The 23,258-nt window shown below is 42.2% G+C and overlaps 1 protein-coding gene across 4 annotated transcripts in view; it reads right to left on the bottom strand.

The window, feature by feature from the left end:
- Positions 1 to 23,258, bottom strand: part of LOC110523122 (one cut domain family member 2) — a 51,704-nt gene that overhangs the window by 12,189 nt on the left and 16,257 nt on the right. The window lies entirely within an intron of this gene.

Genomic DNA, 23,258 nt, shown 5'->3' on the forward strand with positions numbered 1-23,258 from the left:
CAGATCTGGGGAAGGGTAACAAAATATATCTGCAGCATTGAAGGTCTCCAAGAACACAGTGGCCTCCATCATTCTTAAATGGAAGAAGTTTGAGAGCACCAAGAGTCTTCCTAGAGCTGTCCGCCCGGTCCAAACTGAGCAATCGGGGAAGAAGGGCCTTGGTCAGGGATGTGACCAAGAACCGATGGTCACTCTGACAGAGCTCCAGAGTTCCTCTGTGGAGACTGGAGAACCTTCCAGAAGGACAACCATCTCTGCAGCACTCCACCAATCAGGCCTTTATGGTAGAGTGGCCAGATGGAAGCCCCTCCTCAGTAAAAGGCACATGACAGCCCGCTTGGAATTTGCCAAAAGGCACCTAAAGGACTTTCAGACCATGAGAAACAAGAACTCTTTGTCCTGAATGCCAAGCGTCACGTCTGGAGAAAACCTGGCACCATCTCTACGGTGAAGCATGGTGGTTGCAGCATCATGCTGTGGGGAAGTTTTTCAGCGACAGGGACTGGGAGACTAGTCAGGATCGAGGGAAAGATCTACAGAGCAAAGTACAGAGAGATCCTTGATTAAAACCTGCTTCAGTGCACTCAGGACCTCTGGGGTGAAGGTTCACCTTCCAACAGGACAACAACCCTAAGCACACAGCCATGACAACGCAGGAGTGGCTTCAGGACAAGTCTATGAATGTCCTTGAGTGGCCCAGCCAAAGCCCAGACTTGAATCTGATCGAACATCTCTGGAGAGACCTCAAAATAGCTGTGCAGTGACGCTCCCCATCCAATCTGACAGAGCATGAGAGGATCTGCAGAGAAGAATGGGAGAAACTCCCCAAATACAGGTGTGCCAAGCTTGTAGCTTCATACCCAAGAAGACTGGAGGCTGTAATCGCTGCCAAAGGTGCTTCAACAAAGTACTGAGTAAAGGGCCTGAATACTGATGTAAATGTTTTTTATTTGCTTTGTCATTATGGGGTGTTGTGGGGGAAAAAAACAATTTAATCCATTTTAGAATAAGGTTGTAACGTAATAAAATGTGGGAAAATTCAAGGGGTCTGAATACTTTCTGAATGAACTGTATGTGCTATAAAGAGCAACATGATTATTGACGTAAAACCTGCAGAGTCAAAATAAATGGTAGATTTCTATCATTATTAAATCTGAAGTCAAAATCCCCTTTAAATGTAGTACACACCAACAACAACATATTTTACCTCATTCTACCATGTGTCCAGACAATTTCAGAGCAACCATTTGTTTGGGTTGCAAGATGTATTGTGGAAAAGCCACTCACACTACCCCTACAGTAGTCTTCAGTCAGCAGGCTACAACCCAATACTACCCATGCAGTAGTCTTCAGTCAGCAGGCTACAACCCAACACTACCCCTACAGTAGTCTTCAGTCTGTGGGCTACAACCCAACACTACCCCTACAGTAGTCTTCAGTCAGCAGGCTACAACCCAACACTACCCCTACAGTAGTCTTCAGTCTGTGGGCTACAACCCAATACTACCCATGCAGTAGTCTTCAGTCAGCAGGCTACAACCCAACACTACCCATACATTAGTCTTCAGTCTGTGGGTTTATAACCCAATACTACCCCTACAGTAGTCTTCAGTCAGCAGGCTACAACCCAATACTATCCCTACAGTAGTCTTCAGTCAGCAGGCTACAACCCAATACTACCCATGCAGTAGTCTTCAGTCAGCAGGCTACAACCCAACACTACCCCTACAGTAGTCTTCAGTCTGTGGGCTACAACCCAACACTACCCCTACAGTAGTCTTCAGTCAGCAGGCTACAACCCAACACTACCCCTACAGTAGTCTTCAGTCTGTGGGCTACAACCCAATACTACCCATGCAGTAGTCTTCAGTCAGCAGGCTACAACCCAACACTACCCATACATTAGTCTTCAGTCTGTGGGTTTATAACCCAATACTACCCCTACAGTAGTCTTCAGTCAGCAGGCTACAACCCAATACTATCCCTACAGTAGTCTTCAGTCAGCAGGCTACAACCCAGTACTACCCATGCAGTAGTCTTCAGTCAGCAGGCTACAACCCAACACTACCCATATAGTAGTCTTCAGTCAGCAGGCTACAACCCAACACTACCCATGCAGTAGTCTTCAGTCAGCAGGCTACAACCCAACACTACCCATGCAGTAGTCTTCAGTCTGTGGGCTACAACCCAACACTACCCATACAGTAGTCTTCAGTCAGCAGGCTACAACCCAATACTATCCCTACAGTAGTCTTCAGTCAGCAGGCTACAACCCAGTACTACCCATGCAGTAGTCTTCAGTCAGCAGGCTACAACCCAACACTACCCATATAGTAGTCTTCAGTCAGCAGGCTACAACCCAACACTACCCATATAGTAGTCTTCAGTCAGCAGGCTACAACCCAACACTACCCATGCAGTAGTCTTCAGTCTGTGGGCTACAACCCAACACTACCCATACAGTAGTCTTCAGTCTGTGGGCTACAACCCAACACTACCCCTACAGTAGTCTTCAGTCAGCAGGCTACAACCCAACACTACCCATACAGTAGTCTTCAGTCAGCAGGCTACAACCCAACACTACCCATATAGCAGTCTTCAGTCTGTGGGTTACAACCCAACACTACCCATACAGTAGTCTTCAGTCTGTGGGCTACAACCCAACACTACCCATACAGTAGTCTTCAGTCTGTGGGCTACAACCCAACACTACCCCTACAGTAGTCTTCAGTCAGCAGGCTACAACCCAACACTACCCCTACAGTAGTCTTCAGTCAGCAGGCTACAACCCAACACTACCCCTACAGTAGTCTTCAGTCAGCAGGCTACAACCCAACACTACCCATACAGTAGTCTTCAGTCTGTGGGCTACAACCCAACACTACCCATACAGTAGTCTTCAGTCAGCAGGCTACAACTCAACACTACCCCTACAGTAGTCTTCAGTCAGCAGGCTACAACCCAACACTACCCATGCAGTAGTCTTCAGTCTGTGGGTTTACAACCCAATACTACCCACACAGTAGTCTTCAGTCAGCAGGCTACAACCCAACACTACCCATACAGTAGTCTTCAGTCTGTGGGTTTACAACCCAATACTACCCACACAGTAGTCTTCAGTCAGCAGGCTACAACCCAACACTACCCATACAGTAGTCTTCAGTCAGCAGGCTACAACCCAACACTACCCATACAGTAGTCTTCAGTCAGCAGGCTACAACCCAACACTACCCCTACAGTAGTCTTCAGTCAGCAGGCTACAACCCAACACTACCCATGCAGTAGTCTTCAGTCAGCAGGCTACAACCCAACACTACCCATCAGTAGTCTTCAGTCTGTGGGCTACAACCCAACACTACCCCTACAGTGGTCTTCAGTCAGCAGGCTACAACCCAACACTACCCCTACAGTAGTCTTCAGTCAGCAGGCTACAACCCAGTACTACCCATGCAGTAGTCTTCAGTCAGCAGGCTACAACCCAACACTACCCATATAGTAGTCTTCAGTCAGCAGGCTACAACCCAGTACTACCCATGCAGTAGTCTTCAGTCAGCAGGCTACAACCCAACACTACCCATATAGTAGTCTTCAGTCAGCAGGCTACAACCCAACACTACCCATATAGTAGTCTTCAGTCAGCAGGCTACAACCCAACACTACCCATGCAGTAGTCTTCAGTCTGTGGGCTACAACCCAACACTACCCATACAGTAGTCTTCAGTCTGTGGGCTACAACCCAACACTACCCCTACAGTAGTCTTCAGTCAGCAGGCTACAACCCAACACTACCCCTACAGTAGTCTTCAGTCAGCAGGCTACAACCCAACACTACCCATATAGCAGTCTTCAGTCTGTGGGCTACAACCCAAAACTACCCCTACAGTAGTCTTCAGTCTGTGGGCTACAACCCAAAACTACCCATACAGTAGTCTTCAGTCAGCAGGCTACAACCCAACACTACCCATATTGCAGTCTTCAGTCTGTGGGCTACAACCCAACACTACCCATACAGTAGTCTTCAGTCTGTGGGCTACAACCCAACACTACCCATACAGTAGTCTTCAGTCTGTGGGCTACAACCCAACACTACCCCTACAGTAGTCTTCAGTCAGCAGGCTACAACCCAACACTACCCCTACAGTAGTCTTCAGTCAGCAGGCTACAACCCAACACTACCCCTACAGTAGTCTTCAGTCAGCAGGCTACAACCCAACACTACCCATACAGTAGTCTTCAGTCTGTGGGCTACAACCCAACACTACCCATACAGTAGTCTTCAGTCAGCAGGCTACAACCCAACACTACCCCTACAGTAGTCTTCAGTCAGCAGGCTACAACCCAACACTACCCCTACAGTAGTCTTCAGTCAGCAGGCTACAACCCAACACTACCCATGCAGTAGTCTTCAGTCTGTGGGTTTACAACCCAATACTACCCACACAGTAGTCTTCAGTCAGCAGGCTACAACCCAACACTACCCATACAGTAGTCTTCAGTCTGTGGGTTTACAACCCAATACTACCCACACAGTAGTCTTCAGTCAGCAGGCTACAACCCAACACTACCCATGCAGTAGTCTTCAGTCTGTGGGTTTACAACCCAATACTACCCACACAGTAGTCTTCAGTCAGCAGGCTACAACCCAACACTACCCATACAGTAGTCTTCAGTCTGTGGGTTTACAACCCAATACTACCCACACAGTAGTCTTCAGTCAGCAGGCTACAACCCAACACTACCCATACAGTAGTCTTCAGTCTGTGGGTTTACAACCCAATACTACCCACACAGTAGTCTTCAGTCTGTGGGTTTACAACCCAATACTACCCACACAGTAGTCTTCAGTCAGCAGGCTACAACCCAACACTACCCATACAGTAGTCTTCAGTCAGCAGGCTACAACCCAACACTACCCATACAGTAGTCTTCAGTCAGCAGGCTACAACCCAACACTACCCCTACAGTAGTCTTCAGTCAGCAGGCTACAACCCAACACTACCCATGCAGTAGTCTTCAGTCAGCAGGCTACAACCCAACACTACCCATACAGTAGTCTTCAGTCAGCAGGCTACAACCCAACACTACCCCTACAGTAGTCTTCAGTCTGTGGGCTAGGAATGCGGTTGAAGATAAAGGATAAAGAAATAGCTTCTCTTTGTTGACAGAGGAAGTATGTCATCAAATGTCAACATTCCGTTGCGAGATGGTTGCCATGCCTCCCACACAAAAGTACACACACAGACTAGCAAACAAGCCGACGGACTGACACAAGAAAAAAAACACACTTAGCATTACTCATAATGTGCCGTGAACAAAACACAATGAAATATACTGCCTGAAATCACAACCCTTCATATGGAATAAATCATTTAAATGTAGTATTTTCTATTTTTGATTAATATACCGGCTGACATGAATGAATCATATCTTTTATCCGTCCTTTTAGCCCTTCTATCAATCCTTGGTTTTCCAAATGATTATTCTGTGTATAACCATCGTTCAAAATCAAATTGTATTTGTCACATGCCCCAAATACAACAGGTGTAGGTAGACCTTACAGTGAAATGCTTACTTACAAGCCCGTAACCAACAAAGCAGTTTTAAGAAAAAGTAAGATAAGAATAACAAATAATTAAATAGCAGCAGTAAATAAAGTAAATAACAGGGCTATATACAGGGTGTTACGGTACAGAGTCAATGTGGAGGCTATATACAGGGTGTTACGGTACAGAGTCAATGTGGAGGCTATATACAGGGTGTTACGGTACAGAGTCAATGTGGAGGCTATATACAGGGTGTTACGGTACAGAGTCAATGTGGAGGCTGTATACAGGGTGTTACGGTACAGAGTCAATGTGGAGACTATATACAGGGTGTTACGGTACAGAGTCAATGTGGAGGCTATATACAGATGGTACTGGTACAGAGTCAATGTGGAGGCTATATACAGGGTGTTACGGTACAGAGTCAATGTGGAGGCTATATACAGGGTGTTACGGTACAGAGTCAATGTGGAGGCTATATACAGATGGTACTGGTACAGAGTCAATGTGGAGACTATATACAGGGTGTTACGGTACAGAGTCAATGTGGAGGCTATATACAGGGTGTTACGGTACAGAGTCAATGTGGAGGCTATATACAGGGTGTTACGGTACAGAGTCAATGTGGAGGCTGTATACAGGGTGTTACGGTACAGAGTCAATGTGGAGGCTATATACAGATGGTACTGGTACAGAGTCAATGTGGAGACTATATACAGGGTGTTACGGTACAGAGTCAATGTGGAGGCTATATACAGGGGGTACCGGTACAGAGTCAGTGTGGAGGCTATATACAGGGTGTTACGGTACAGAGTCAATGTGGAGGCTATATACAGGGGGTACCGGTACAGAGTCAATGTGGAGGCTATATACAGGGTGTTACAGTACAGAGTCAATGTGGAGGCTATATACAGGGTGTTACAGTACAGAGTCAATGTGGAGGCTATATACAGGGGGTACTGGTACAGAGTCAATGTGGAGGCTATATACAGGGTGTACCGGTACAGAGTCAATGTGGAGGCTATATACAGGGGGTACCGGTACAGAGTCAATGTGGAGGCTATATACAGGGTGTTATGGTACAGAGTCAATGTGGAGGCTATATACAGGGGTACCGGTGTCGAGGTAATTGTACATGTAGGTAGAGTTGTTACAGTGACTATGGATAGATAATAACAGCAGCGTGGGGGGGTTGATGTAAGTAGTCTGGGTGGCCATTTGATTAGCTGTTCAGGAGTCTTATGGCTTGGGGGTAGAAGCTGTTTAGAAGCCTCTTGGACCTAGACTTTGTGCTCTGGTACCGCTTGCCTTGCGGTGGCAGATAGAACAGTCTATGACTAGGGTGACCGGAGTCTTTGATAATTTTTAGGGCCTTCCTCTGACACCGCCTGGTATAGAGGTCCTGGATGGAAGGAAGCTTGGCCACGGTGATGTACTGGGCCGTACGCACTACCCTCTGTATGCCTTGCGGTCGGAGGCTGAGTAGTTGCCATAACAGGCAGTGATGCAACCGGTCAGGATGCTCTCGATGGCGCAGCTGTAAAAACCTTTTGAGGATCTGAGGATCCATGACAAATCTTTTCAGTGTCCTGAGGGGGAAGAGGTTTTGTCAGCGTGCCCTCTTCACAAATATCTTGGTGTGCTTGGACCATGTAAGTTTGGTGGTGATGTGGACGCCAAGGAATTTGAAGCGCTCAACCTGCTCCACTACAGCCCCGTCGATGAGAATGGTGGCGTGTTCGGTCCTCCTTTTCCTGTAGTCCACAATCATTTCCTTTGTCTTGATCACGTTGAGGGAGAGGTTGTTGTCCTGGCACCACACTGCCAGGTCTCTGACCTCCCCCTATAGGCTGTCTCATCGTTGTCAGTGATCAGGCTGACACTGTTGTGTCATCAGCAAACTGAATGATGGTTTTGGAGTCGTGCCTGGCCATGCAGTCATGAGTGAACAGGGAATACAGGAGGGAACTGGGCACGCACCCCTGAGGGGCACCTGTGTTGAGGATCAGCTTGGAGGATGTGTTGTTAACTACCCTTACCACCTGGGGGCGGCCTGTCAGGAAGTCCAGGATCCAGTTGCAGAGGGAGGTGTTTAGTTCCAGGGTCCTTAGCTTAGTGATGAGCTTTGAGGGCACTAAGGTGTTGATCGCTGAGCTGTAGTCAATGAATAGCATTCTCACATAGGTGAAAGGGCAGCGTGGAATGCAATAGAGATTGCATCATCTGTGGATCTGTTTGGGCGGTATGCAAATTAGAGTGTGTCTAGGGTTTCTGGGATAATGGTGTTGATGTGAGCACTGACCAGCCTTTCAAAGCACTGCATGGCTACAGATGTGAGTGCTACGGGTCGGTAGTTATTTAGGCAGGTTACCTTAGTGTTCTTGGGCACAGGGACTATGGTTGTCTGCTTGAAACATATTGGTATTACAGACTCAGACAGCGAGAGGTTGAAAATGTCAGTGAAGACACTTTCCAGTTGTTCAGCTCATGCCCGGAGCACACGTCCTGGTAACCCGTCTGGCCCTGTGGCCTTGTGAATGTTGATCTGTTTAAAGGTCTTACGTCGACTACGGAGAGCATGATCACACAGTCGTCCGGAACAGCTGATGCTCTCATGCATGTTTCAGTGTTACTTGCCTCGAAGCGAGTATAGAAGTAATTTAGCTCGTCTGGTAGTCTCGTGTCACTGGGCAGCTCTCAGCTGTAATGGTTTGCAAGCCCTGCCACATCCGATGAGCATCGGAGCCGGTGTAGTATGATTCAATCTTAGCCCTGGATTGACACTTTGCCTGTTTGATGGTTCGTCAGAGGGTATAGCGGGATTTCTTATAAACTTCCGGATTAGAGTCCAGCTCCTTGAAAGCGGCAGCTCTACCCTTTTCCTCAGGTTGAATGTTGCCTGTAATCCATGGCTTCTGGTTGGAGTATGTACGTACATTCACTGTGGGTACGATGTCATCGATGCATTTATTGATGAAGCCAGTGACTAATGTGGTGTACTCCTCGATGCCATTGGAATAATCCCAGAACATATTCCAGTCTGTGCTAACAAAACAGTCCTGTAGTTTAGCATCTGCTTCATATGACCACTTGTTTTTGCTAGCAGAAGGCAAGGGCAGATTAGCCACTCGTCGTCTGATCCTGATCTCTTTCCGCAAAACCTATGATTCCACTTCCAGTGAATCCCGGGGATCTGGGCCTGGTCGGGTGTTCTTAGTATATCCCTCGCGTCCGACTCATTGAAGAAAAACTCCTCTCCAATTTGAGGTGGGTAATCCCACTTCTGATGTCCAGAAGCTCTTTTCGGAAGCAGCAACATTATGTACAAAACAAGTTACGAACAACGCGGAATAACAAACAAAATAGCATGTTTGGTTAAGAGCCGATAAGACGGCAGCCCTCCCTCCGGCACCATCTTACTTGACCAATATTATATGACCAATATTATGCATATTATTTTCTATATAACCATTATTCTGTATATAACCATCGCTGTATCCCTGGTACTGTATCCCTGTATCTGTATCCCTGTATCTGTATCCCTGTCACTGTATCCTTGGCACTGTATCCCTGTCAATGTATCCCTGCCAATGTATCCCTGCCACTGTATCCCTGTATCTGTATCCTTGGCACTGTATCCCTGTCACTGTATCCCTGCCAATGTATCCCTGGCACTGTATCCCTGGTACTGTATCCCTGGCACTGTATCCTTGGCACTGTATCACTGTCACTGTATCCCTGTCACTGTATCCCTGTCACTGTATCCCTGTATATGTATCCCTGTTACTGTATCCTTGGCACTGTATCCCTGTTACTGTATCCTTGGCACTGTATCCCTGTCACTGTATCCCTGTACCTGTATCCCTGTCACTGTATCCCTGGCACTTTATCCCTGGCACTGTATCCCTGGCACTTTATCCCTGTCACTTTATCCCTGTCACTGTATCCCTGTCAGTGTATCCCTGGCACTGTATCCCTGGCACTTTATCCCTGGCACTTTATCCCTGTTACTGTATCCCTGTTACTGTATCCTTGTCACTGTATCCCTCGAACTGTATCCTTGGCACTGTATCACTGTCACTGTATCCCTGTCACTGTATCCATGTCACTGTATCCCTGTACTGTATCCCTGTCACTGTATCCCTGTCACTGTATCCCTGTCACTGTATCCCTGTATCTGTATCCCTGTATCTGTATCCCTGTTACTGTATCCCTGGCACTGTATCCCTGTATCTGTATCCCTGTCACTTTATCCCTGTCACTTTATCCCTGTCACTGTATCCCTGTCAGTGTATCCCTGGCACTGTATCCCTGGCACTTTATCCCTGGCACTTTATCCCTGTTACTGTATCCCTGTTACTGTATCCTTGGCACTGTATCCCTGGCACTGTATCCTTGTCACTGTATCCCTGTCACTGTATCCCTGTACTGTATCCCTGTCACTGTATCCATGTCACTGTATCCCTGTACTGTATCCCTGTATCTGTATCCCTGTTACTGTATCCCTGGCACTGTATCCCTGTATCTGTATCCCTGGCACTGTATCCCTGTATCTGTATCCCTGTCACTGCATCCCTGTATATGTATCCCTGGCACTGTATCCCTGTATCTGTATCCCTGTATCTGTATCCCTGTATATGTATCCTGGCACTGTATCCCTGGTACTGTATCCCTGGCACTGTATTCCTGTCACTCATCACCGCCGGCCTGGGTTGATTTGATTACCTCCCTGAATTAAGTATGCACAATTGAGACCGAGAGAGATCAATATGAATCAGGTTTAAGAACTCAATTGAGTACAAAACTATTTTGAAAAGGTGGAAACTATCCAAGAGAGTTGGTTGTAAATAAACACAAGGTCTATCCAGGCATCTCCTATCCTCTGATCCTTATCGCCAACACATAGGGAGACTGCCCAAGATCCTTATAGAATAGAAACAGGATCATTTTTCTACCTCTTTCTCTCTTGTTAAATTCTCAAATTTTCTCTGTCACCACCGAGCTCTCCCATCACTCTTGCTGTGAAATGTGAAACAAAAAAAACAAAAAACAGAACTTACAAGATTCTACCAGAAGGTGGCAGTATTCACTGACAATATTCTCTCAGAGTGACACCACTGATATGCTTGTAATGGCAATAGTGAGTGTCTTCTTGCTAACTGGGTCTTTTACCTAAAGGGCTTCATTAAAACAGATTCAAAAACAACGCCCCATTCCATCTGGATATGATAGATTATTTCACAATCATTAGACAGCGTTCATGTTTCACAATAACACAACAGTAGGTAGCCTAGGCCAGTTATTAGGGGGAAAAAAAGGCAATAATAATGATCATGTTCAGACAATATATATTATCAGAATATAGAAACTGACATACAGTGCATAAAAATTAAGCTTGTTACAGTGTTAAGCTTGTCACAGAGTTAAGCTTGTTTCAGTGTTAAGCTTGTCACAGTGTTAAGCTTGTTTCAGTGTTAAGCTTGTTGCAGTGTTAAGCTTGTTGCAGTGTTAAGCTTGTTTCAGTGTTAAGCTTGTTACAGTGTTAAGCTTGTTGCAGTGTTAAGCTTGTTACAGTGTTAAGCTTGTTACAGTGTTAAGCTTGTTGCAGTGTTAAGCTTGTTTCAGTGTTAAGCTTGTTGCAGTGTTAAGCTTGTTGCAGTGTTAAGCTTGTTTCAGTGTTAAGCTTGTTACAGTGTTAAGCTTGTTGCAGTGTTAAGCTTGTTACAGTGTTAAGCTTGTTACAGTGTTAAGCTTGTTGCAGTGTTAAGCTTGTTTCAGTGTTAAGCTTGTTGCAGTGTTAAGCTTGTTGCAGTGTTAAGCTTGTTTCAGTGTTAAGCTTGTTACAGTGTTAAGCTTGTTGCAGTGTTAAGCTTGTTACAGTGTTAAGCTTGCTTCAGTGTTAAGCTTGTTGCAGTGTTAAGCTTGTTGCAGTGTTAAGCTTGTTACAGTGTTAAGCTTGTTACAGTGTTAAGCTTGTTTCAGTGTTAAGCTTGTTGCAGTGTTAAGCTTGTCACAGTGTTAAGCTCGTTGCAGTGTTAAGCTTGTTACAGTGTTAAGCTTGTTACAGTGTTAAGGTTGTTGCAGTGTTAAGCTTGTTGCAGTGTTAAGCTTGTTACAGTGTTAAGCTTGTTGCATCTACTAAGCTTGTTTCAGTGTTAAGCTTGATACAGTGTTAAGCTTGTTACAGTGTTAAGCTTGTTACAGTGTTAAGCTTGTTACATCTACTAAGCTTGTTTCAGTGTTAAGCTTGATACAGTGTTAAGCTTGTTACAGTGTTAAGCTTGTTACAGTGTTAAGCTTGTTGCAGTGTTAAGCTTGTTACATCTACTAAGCTTGTTGCAGTGTTAAGCTTGTCACAGTGTTAAGCTTGTCACAGAGTTAAGCTTTTTTCAGTGTTAAGCTTGTTACAGTGTTAAGCTTGTTTCAGTGTTAAGCTTGTTACATCTATTGAGCTTGTTGCAGTGTTAAGCTTGTCACATTGTTAAGCTTGTTGCAGTGTTAAGCTTGTCACAGTGTTAAGCTTGTTGCAGTGTTAAGCTTGATGCAGTGTTAAGCTTGTCACAGTGTTAAGCTTGTTGCAGTGTTGAGCTTGTTACAGTGTTAAGCTTGTTGCAGTGTTAAGCTTGTCACAGTGTTAAGCTTGTTGCAGTGTTAAGCTTGTTACAGTGTTAAGCTTGTCACAGTGTTAAGCTTGTTACAGTGTTAAGCTTGTTGCAGTGTTAAGCTTGTTGCAGTGTTAAGCTTGTCACAGTGTTAAGCTTGTTGCAGTGTTAAGCTTGTCACAGTGTTAAGCTCGTTGCAGTGTTAAGCTTGTTACAGTGTTAAGCTTGTTACAGTGTTAAGGTTGTTGCAGTGTTAAGCTTGTTGCAGTGTTAAGCTTGTTACAGTGTTAAGCTTGTTACAGTGTTAAGCTTGTTACATCTACTAAGCTTGTTTCAGTGTTAAGCTTGATACAGTGTTAAGCTTGTTACAGTGTTAAGCTTGTTACAGTGTTAAGCTTGTTGCAGTGTTAAGCTTGTTACATCTACTAAGCTTGTTGCAGTGTTAAGCTTGTCACAGTGTTAAGCTTGTCACAGAGTTAAGCTTTTTTCAGTGTTAAGCTTGTTACAGTGTTAAGCTTGTTTCAGTGTTAAGCTTGTTACATCTATTGAGCTTGTTGCAGTGTTAAGCTTGTCACATTGTTAAGCTTGTTGCAGTGTTAAGCTTGTCACAGTGTTAAGCTTGTTGCAGTGTTAAGCTTGATGCAGTGTTAAGCTTGTCACAGTGTTAAGCTTGTTGCAGTGTTGAGCTTGTTACAGTGTTAAGCTTGTTGCAGTGTTAAGCTTGTCACAGTGTTAAGCTTGTTGCAGTGTTAAGCTTGTTACAGTGTTAAGCTTGTCACAGTGTTAAGCTTGTTACAGTGTTAAGCTTGTTGCAGTGTTAAGCTTGTTGCAGTGTTAAGCTTGTCACAGTGTTAAGCTTGTTGCAGTGTTAAGCTTGTTACAGTGTTAAGCTTGTTGCAGTGTTAAGCTTGTTACAGTGTTAAGCTTGTTTCATTGTTAAGCTTGCTGCAGTGTTAAGCTTGTTTCAGTGATTGTTGTCTATAATTGTTGTGTTCAATCTACATCCTTTTGTATATATTTGTATAAAGCGCCACATAACATGACAACAGTAGCGGTGCGTGGGTACCCCCCCCCCAGAAAAAATATTAAATAAAAAAATAAGACATATTACAGTCTACAGTACCAGTGAAAAGTTTGGACACACCTTCTCATTCCAGGGTTTTTCTTTATTTTTTAAAAACAATTTTCTACATTGTAGAATAATAGTGAAAACATCAAAACTATGAAATAACACAATATGGAGTCATGTAGTAACCAAAAAAAGTGTTAAATAAATAAAAAATATATTTTATATTGGAGATTCTTCAAAGTATCCACCCTTTGCCTTGACGACAGCTTTGCACCCTCTTTGCATTCTGTATCTGTTGTGATAATTGCATGGTTTTCTCTTTAACCTACTAATTCATTTGCCTTTCGACAGTGATATATATATATATATATATATATATATATATATATATATATATATATGTACTATAGGACTAAAGGCCGAGACAATAGGAAAACAGAGTGGCAGAATGAATTCAACCGCACCTTTTGTTTTCTGACAAAACCGGATAGCAACCTCTGTCCAGCGAAGTCCACAAGGCATATTGCATGTACAGTAAGAGACAGTAACATGATCTACAGCGTGGTCAAACAAGTTACTGGTTCAGACATTTTCGGACCACTAAACAACTATTGATTTCGAACCGCAGAGAGTTACTGCAAGTCGCAAAGAAAACATCACTTATTCCAGCAACATTTCGACATCATCAAATCACCTGTGCTTAGTCTAATACAGTGACCATTAAAAATACACTCAAAACGATTTAGTCCAATCAACGTAAGCTAAATATGATGTGGCTGTCCGTGGTTCTGATTTCTGTGTGTGTGTGTGTGTGTGTGTGTGTGTGTGTGTGTGTCTGTGCAAGTTCGGGCAAGTAAAAAACATGTAGAAAAACGCCAATTCCATCTCTTTCATGTTGAGGAAACAGTCTATCCCTCTGTCATACAGTACATGCTTTTATTTGTTGTTGTCCTAGGCCACTTGGCTAAAATGCTTGATCGCTAGCCTAACTTCCTTTTATGGGCAACGTTAGCTAGTTAACATTAGCCTTTTACATCTAGTTACATATTGAACTTCCATCCTCTCAGGTCAGGGGCACAACAATGTATGAATTAATGGTTGGATCAGAATCTCCGTTATAATCATTGGCCAGTGTGGAGAATTAAGTAAAACCCAAGTCCAAATCCCTATCTCCAGCCATGGCTAATTCAGGAAAGGGACAGTTTTAGCTAGCTCAATGCTGATTGGCAAATGTTTTATACTTTTTTGCCAAGGGAGGCCAGATGCTCGCTGGCTTTCCTTGCCTTCAATGCTAAGGGCGGCAACAATGTCATTCTCTTTTGGACCAGACAGCATCAGATAGATGTCCTACACATACTGAGACAGAGGGGGGCGCTGTTTCGCTCGCTCAGATGCTTTCTCCGGTAGAGATACATTCAGCCACTTGGAAATTGATCAAACACAGACAGGTCGAAAGAGAAATTATTTTATGTATTTAAAAAATTTTCTTGGGCAATTTTTTTGGAACGCAACTGCCTCACGAGTGTCAAGGCTTTCAATTCCTTTTTACTAAGGCTATTCACACTGTGGATGCAAACTTTCGTCTTTGTGATTCATCTTGAGTACTAGAAATGGGAGCCTGGCCTATTTGTTATTGCTATTCTAACTATCGCATCAAAACAAATCTCAATTTACATGTCATGGCCGAAAATGATGTCACAATAGGCTACTGTTGTCTAGGTTTCCTTCAGATTACTGATCAACAAGGATTCCCGATATAACCACAACACCAAGGCCAACACCTTTGTGTGATGATGAAATTATCTCTCATAATTTTCTATTATGCTTAGGCTACAGTCGCTGAACCACCCCCCCCCCCCCCCCCCCCCCCCCCTCAACTCTGACAATGAAAGTCCACACTCCAGTGATTCAACCAAGGTTTTTTTCCACGGAGGACAGGTTACAGTAGGATCAAAAAACGTAATTATATTATTCAGGGAGAAGGGTTTACCGTTTCCAGAGGAGAGGGGAAATTAGGCGTTAACTTAGGGGTTTTCTTTATAAGGTTCAATCAATAGCCTATGATCGATAAGGTAGTGTTCCCCTTCTCTTTTATCGAAGGGATAACGGCCCTTCTTACTCATGGTTAGGAACACCTTCCTAATATTGAGTTGCACCCCCCCCCCCCCCCCATACCCCTCCCTTTGCCCTCAGAACAGCCTCAATTCGTCAGGGCATGGGATTCTATTTGTATTTTTATTTAACCTTTAAGAACAAATTCATATTTACAATGACCTCGACAAGGTGTTGAAAGCGTTCCACAGGGACGCTGGCCCATGTTGACTCCAATTCTTCCCACAGTTGTGGTCAAGTTGGCTGGATGTTCTTTGGGTGGTGGCCCCTGCTTGATACACACGGGAAACTGTTGTGGTTTAAAAATCCTTCTTTAACCTTTAACCTTTTAGTCTCCTCTCTTTCACCTACGTGGATTGAAGTGGTTTTAACACGTGACATCAATTAAGGGATCATAGCTTTAACCTGGATTCACCTGGTCTGTCTATAACATGGACAGAGCAGGTGTTGCTAAGGTTTCGTACACCCAGTGTATATCAGGATGTGATGCATTTCTACTGGCACACTGCCAAGCGCATAGGGAGATCCACCGGCTGAAGTTGGAACGGCATTATTAGTCAGGATTAGACGGCTGCCTACAGTGGCAGAGTGACGAGGGCGACATTTTCTGAGCTGAACTGAACCAAGACACACCTCCAAAAAAACACATATAACCTATTAACTATAATAATTTATCGCAACCATATGGGCTTTTTAGGTGAGCACTAATGCCGCCCTGTGGTAAGCAGTGCCCACTTTGTCAAAGGGACCCAAAATAATAATTTATCTCAACCATATGGGCTTTAGGTGAGCACTAATGCCGCCCTGTGGTAAGCAGTGCCCACTTTGTCAAAGGCAAAGGGACACAAAATACGTATCTTGTCCATTCCCAGCATGCCTCTGTGCTATTGGAGGGATACATCGCTGCTGCGCTCCACTAACAGTCTGTCAAAATAATATCATCTAACATCAATCATGTAGCAGATACAGGATGTGGTAGAAAGACTAGGTGGCCTTTTCTGTAGCCTTCAGGGTGGAGATAAAATGGATGACAATGGTGGCCAATCAAATAGCCTAACCTGGATGGTGGCCAATCAAATAGCCTAACCTGAATGGTGGCCAATCATATAGCCTAACCTGAATGGTGGCCAATCATATAGCCTAACCTGAATGGTGGCCAATCATATAGCCTAACCTGAATGGTGGCCAATCATATAGCCTAACCTGAATGGTGGCCAATCATATAGCCTAACCTGGATGGTGGCCAATCAAATAGCCTAACCTGGATGGTGGCCAATCAAATAGCCTAACCTGGATGGTGGCCAATCATATAGCCTAACCTGAATGGTGGCCAATCAAATAGCCTAACCTGGATGGTGGCCAATCAAATAGCCTAACCTGAATGGTGGCCAATCATATAGCCTAACCTGAATGGTGGCCAATCATATAGCCTAACCTGGATGGTGGCCAATCAAATAGCCTGACCTGAATGGTGGCCAATCAAATAGCCTAACCTGAATGGTGGCCAATCAAATAACCTAACCTGAATGGTGACCAATCAAATAGCCTGACCTGAATGGTGGCCAATCATATAGCCTAACCTGGATGGTGGCCAATCAAATAGCCTAACCTGAATGGTGGCCAATCAAATAGCCTAACCTGGATGGTGGCCAATCAAATAGCCTAACCTGGATGGTGGCCAATCATATAGCCTAACCTGAATGGTGGCCAATCATATAGCCTAACCTGAATGGTGACCAATCAAATAGCCTAACCTGAATGGTGGCCAATCATATAGCCGAACCTGGATGGTGGCCAATCAAATAGCCTAACCTGAATGGTGGCCAATCATATAGCCTAACCTGAATGGTGGCCAATCAAATAGCCTAACCTGAATGGTGGCCAATCATATAGCCGAACCTGAATGGTGGCCAATCATATAGCCTAACCTGAATGGTGGCCAATCATATAGCCTAACCTGAATGGTGACCAATCAAATAGCCTAACCTGAATGGTGGCCAATCATATAGCCTAACCTGAATGGTGGCCAATCATATAGCCAGCCATGTTAACAAACAACAAGTCCTAAAAACACAACAGGTGAAATGGACAATATGGAATCAGTCTACTAGTGGTTTTAATATGGAATCAGTCTACTAGTGGTTTTAATATGGAATCAGTCTACTAGTGGTTTTAATATGGAATCAGTCTACTAGTGGTTTTAATATGGAATCAATCTACTAGTGGTTTTAATATGGAATCAATCTACTAGTGGTTTTAATATGGAATCAGTCTACTAGTGGTTTTAATATGGAATCAGTCTACTAGTGGTTTTAATATGGAATCAGTCTACTAGTGGTTTTAATATGGAATCAGTCTACTAGTGGTTTTAATATGGAATCAGTCTACTAGTGGTTTTAATATGGAATCAGTCTACTAGTGGTTTTAATATGGAATCAGTCTACTAGTGGTTTTAATATGGAATCAGTCTACTAGTGGTTTTATTATGGCATCAGTCTACTAGTGGTTTTAATATGGAATCAGTCTACTAGTGGTTTTAATATGGAATCAGTCTACTAGTGGTTTTAATATGGAATCAGTCTACTAGTGGTTTTAATATGGAATCAGTCTACTAGTGGTTTTAATATGGAATCAGTCTACTAGTGGTTTTAATATGGAATCAGTCTACTAGTGGTTTTAATATGGAATCAGTCTACTAGTGGTTTTAATATGGAATCAGTCTACTAGTGGTTTTAATATGGAATCAGTCTACTAGTGGTTTTAATATGGAATCAGTCTACTAGTGGTTTTAATATGGAATGGGACAATCAGTCTACTAGTGGTTTTAATATGGAATGGGACAATCAGTCTACTAGTGGTTTTAATATGGAATCAGTCTACTAGTGGTTTTAATATGGAATGGGACAATCAGTCTACTAGTGGTTTTAATATGGAATCAGTCTACTCACAACTGCTGTCCAGGAAATTCATCCCGTGCGCTAAATGGTTATGATCAGTGGTTTCAAGTGTGTATCCTATACATTTTTTTGACAAAGCTGATCACAGGAACAACAAATAAAAAAAACTTCTACATTTCCCGCTGTGTAAACAAACACATTACAATTAGAGTCACGATACCTCCTGATAAAGTTGGTTAGCTGGTATTCAGAGTTTAAATAGACACAATGATTAGTCACGGGAATCAGGACTGATGATAAAGTCAATACAATGGCCTGTTTTACAAATACGAGGCCCACCACGTAGACTGGGGCATTCATACAGTGAAAAGTTAGGCAACACGGTAGGCTACACCTCATTAAGCACGGACCGACGCCTACGCCTTTCGGACGTCTATTTTTGGTCTGGTCCGAACCATCCTTGATTTCCATGTCCACGGACATTGATTTTTGGTCTGGTCCGAACCATCTTTGATTTCCATGTCCACGGACATTGATTTTTGGTCTGGTCCGAACCATCCTTGATTTCCATGTCCACGGACATTGATTTTTGGTCTGGTCCGAACCATCTTTGATTTCCATGTCCACGGACATTGATTTTTGGTCTGGTCCGAACCAACCTTGATTTCCATGTCCACGGACATTGATTTTTGGTCTGGTCCGAACCAACCTTGATTTCCATGTCCACGGACATTGATTTTTGGTCTGGTCCGAACATGATTTAGAGCCTGACATTACATACTGTAGTGTAAACCACATGTTTTAGAGCCTGACATTACATACTGTAGTATAAACCACATGTTTTAGAGCCTGACATTACATACTGTAGTGTAAACCACATGATTTAGAGCCTGTAATGACATACTGTAGTGTAAACCACATGTTTTAGAGCCTGACATTACATACTGTAGTGTAAACCACATGTTTTAGAGCCTGACATTACATACTGTAGTATAAACCACATGTTTTAGAGCCTGACATTACATACTGTAGTGTAAACCACATGATTTAGAGCCTGACATTACATACTGTAGTGTAAACCACATGTTTTAGAGCCTGACATTACATACTGTAGTATAAACCACATGTTTTAGAGCCTGACGTTACATACTGTAGTGTAAACCACATGATTTAGAGCCTGTAATTACATACTGTAGTGTAAACCACATGATTTAGAGCCTGACATTACATACTGTAGTGTAAACCACATGTTTTAGAGCCTGACATTACATACTGTAGTATAAACCACATGTTTTAGACTGTGTAATGACATACTGTAGTGTAAACCACATGTTTTAGAGCCTGACATTACATACTGTAGTGTAAACCACATGTTTTAGACTGTGTAATGACATACTGTAGTGTAAACCACATGTTTTAGAGCCTGACATTACATACTGTAGTGTAAACCACATGTTTTAGAGCCTGACATTACATACTGTAGTGTAAACCACATGTTTTAGAGTGTGTAATGACATACTGTAGTGTAAACCACATGATTTAGAGCCTGTAATTACATACTGTAGTGTAAACCACATGATTTAGAGCCTGACATTACATACTGTAGTGTAAACCACATGTTTTAGAGCCTGACATTACATACTGTAGTGTAAACCACATGTTTTAGAGCCTGACATTACATACTGTAGTGTAAATCACATGTTTTAGAGCCTGTAATGACATACTGTAGTGTAAATCACATGTTTTAGAGTGTGTAATGACATACTGTAGTGTAAATCACATGTTTTAGAGCCTGTAATGACATTATGTAGTGTAAACCACATGTTTAGAGTGTGTAATGACATACTGTAGTGTAAACCACATGTTTTAGAGTGTGTAATGACATACTGTAGTGTAAACCACATGTTTTAGACTGTGTAATGACATACTGTAGTGTAAACCACATGTTTTAGAGCCTGACATTACATACTGTAGTGTAAACCACATGTTTTAGAGCCTGACATTACATACTGTAGTGTAAACCACATGTTTTAGAGCCTGACATTACATACTGTAGTGTAAACCACATGTTTTAGAGCCTGCCATTACATACTGTAGTGTAAACCACATGATTTAGAGCCTGTAATGACATACTGTAGTGTAAACCACATGATTTAGAGCCTCTAATTACATACTGTAGTGTAAACCACATGTTTTAGAGCCTGACATTACATATTGTAGTATAAACCACATGTTTTAGAGCCTGTAATTTCATACTGTAGTGTAAATCACATGTTTTAGAGCCTGTAATGACATACTGTAGTGTAAACCACATGTTTAGAGTGTGTAATGACATACTGTAGTGTAAACCACATGTTTAGAGTGTGTAATGACATACTGTAGTGTAAACCACATGTTTTAGAGAGTGTAATGACATACTGTAGTGTAAATCACATGTTTTAGAGCCTGTAATGACATACTGTAGTGTAAATCACATGTTTTAGAGTGTGTAATGACATACTGTAGTGTAAATCACATGTTTTAGAGCCTGTAATGACATTACGTAGTGTAAACCACATGTTTAGAGTGTGTAATGACATACTGTAGTGTAAACCACATGTTTTAGAGTGTGTAATGACATACTGTAGTGTAAACCACATGTTTTAGAGTGTGTAATGACATACTGTAGTGTAAACCACATGTTTTAGACTGTGTAATGACATACTGTAGTGTAAACCACATGTTTTAGAGCCTGACATTACATACTGTAGTGTAAACCACATGTTTTAGAGCCTGACATTACATACTGTAGTGTAAACCACATGTTTTAGAGTGTGTAATGACATACTATAGTGTAAACCACATGTTTTAGAGTGTGTAATGACATACTGTAGTGTAAACCACATGTTTAGAGTGTGTAATGACATACTGTAGTGTAAACCACATGTTTTAGAGTGTGTAATGACATACTGTAGTGTAAATCACATGTTTTAGAGCCTGTAATGACATACTGTAGTGTAAATCACATGTTTTAGAGTGTGTAATGACATACTGTAGTGTAAATCACATGTTTTAGAGCCTGTAATGACATTATGTAGTGTAAACCACATGTTTAGAGTGTGTAATGACATACTGTAGTGTAAACCACATGTTTTAGAGTGTGTAATGACATACTGTAGTGTAAACCACATGTTTTAGACTGTGTAATGACATACTGTAGTGTAAACCACATGTTTTAGAGCCTGACATTACATACTGTAGTGTAAACCACATGTTTTAGAGCCTGACATTACATACTGTAGTGTAAACCACATGTTTTAGAGCCTGACATTACATACTGTAGTGTAAACCACATGTTTTAGAGCCTGCCATTACATACTGTAGTGTAAACCACATGATTTAGAGCCTGTAATGACATACTGTAGTGTAAACCACATGATTTAGAGCCTCTAATTACATACTGTAGTGTAAACCACATGTTTTAGAGCCTGACATTACATATTGTAGTATAAACCACATGTTTTAGAGCCTGTAATTTCATACTGTAGTGTAAATCACATGTTTTAGAGCCTGTAATGACATACTGTAGTGTAAACCACATGTTTAGAGTGTGTAATGACATACTGTAGTGTAAACCACATGTTTAGAGTGTGTAATGACATACTGTAGTGTAAACCACATGTTTTAGAGAGTGTAATGACATACTGTAGTGTAAATCACATGTTTTAGAGCCTGTAATGACATACTGTAGTGTAAATCACATGTTTTAGAGTGTGTAATGACATACTGTAGTGTAAATCACATGTTTTAGAGCCTGTAATGACATTACGTAGTGTAAACCACATGTTTAGAGTGTGTAATGACATACTGTAGTGTAAACCACATGTTTTAGAGTGTGTAATGACATACTGTAGTGTAAACCACATGTTTTAGAGTGTGTAATGACATACTGTAGTGTAAACCACATGTTTTAGACTGTGTAATGACATACTGTAGTGTAAACCACATGTTTTAGAGCCTGACATTACATACTGTAGTGTAAACCACATGTTTTAGAGCCTGACATTACATACTGTAGTGTAAACCACATGTTTTAGAGTGTGTAATGACATACTATAGTGTAAACCACATGTTTTAGAGTGTGTAATGACATACTGTAGTGTAAACCACATGTTTAGAGTGTGTAATGACATACTGTAGTGTAAACCACATGTTTTAGAGTGTGTAATGACATACTGTAGTGTAAATCACATGTTTTAGAGCCTGTAATGACATACTGTAGTGTAAATCACATGTTTTAGAGTGTGTAATGACATACTGTAGTGTAAATCACATGTTTTAGAGCCTGTAATGACATTATGTAGTGTAAACCACATGTTTAGAGTGTGTAATGACATACTGTAGTGTAAACCACATGTTTTAGAGTGTGTAATGACATACTGTAGTGTAAACCACATGTTTTAGACTGTGTAATGACATACTGTAGTGTAAACCACATGTTTTAGAGCCTGACATTACATACTGTAGTGTAAACCACATGTTTTAGAGCCTGACATTACATACTGTAGTGTAAACCACATGTTTTAGAGCCTGACATTACATACTGTAGTGTAAACCACATGTTTTAGAGCCTGCCATTACATACTGTAGTGTAAACCACATGATTTAGAGCCTGTAATGACATACTGTAGTGTAAACCACATGATTTAGAGCCTCTAATTACATACTGTAGTGTAAACCACATGTTTTAGAGCCTGACATTACATACTGTAGTATAAACCACATGTTTTAGAGCCTGTAATTTCATACTGTAGTGTAAATCACATGTTTTAGAGCCTGTAATGACATACTGTAGTGTAAACCACATGTTTAGAGTGTGTAATGACATACTGTAGTGTAAACCACATGTTTAGAGTGTGTAATGACATACTGTAGTGTAAACCACATGTTTTAGAGAGTGTAATGACATACTGTAGTGTAAATCACATGTTTTAGAGCCTGTAATGACATACTGTAGTGTAAATCACATGTTTTAGAGTGTGTAATGACATACTGT

Source organism: Oncorhynchus mykiss, chromosome 5, assembly GCF_057628025.1.
Source record: "Oncorhynchus mykiss isolate SJ-2025 chromosome 5, ASM5762802v1, whole genome shotgun sequence".
In the NCBI taxonomy this organism is placed as follows: Eukaryota; Metazoa; Chordata; class Actinopteri; order Salmoniformes; family Salmonidae; genus Oncorhynchus; species Oncorhynchus mykiss.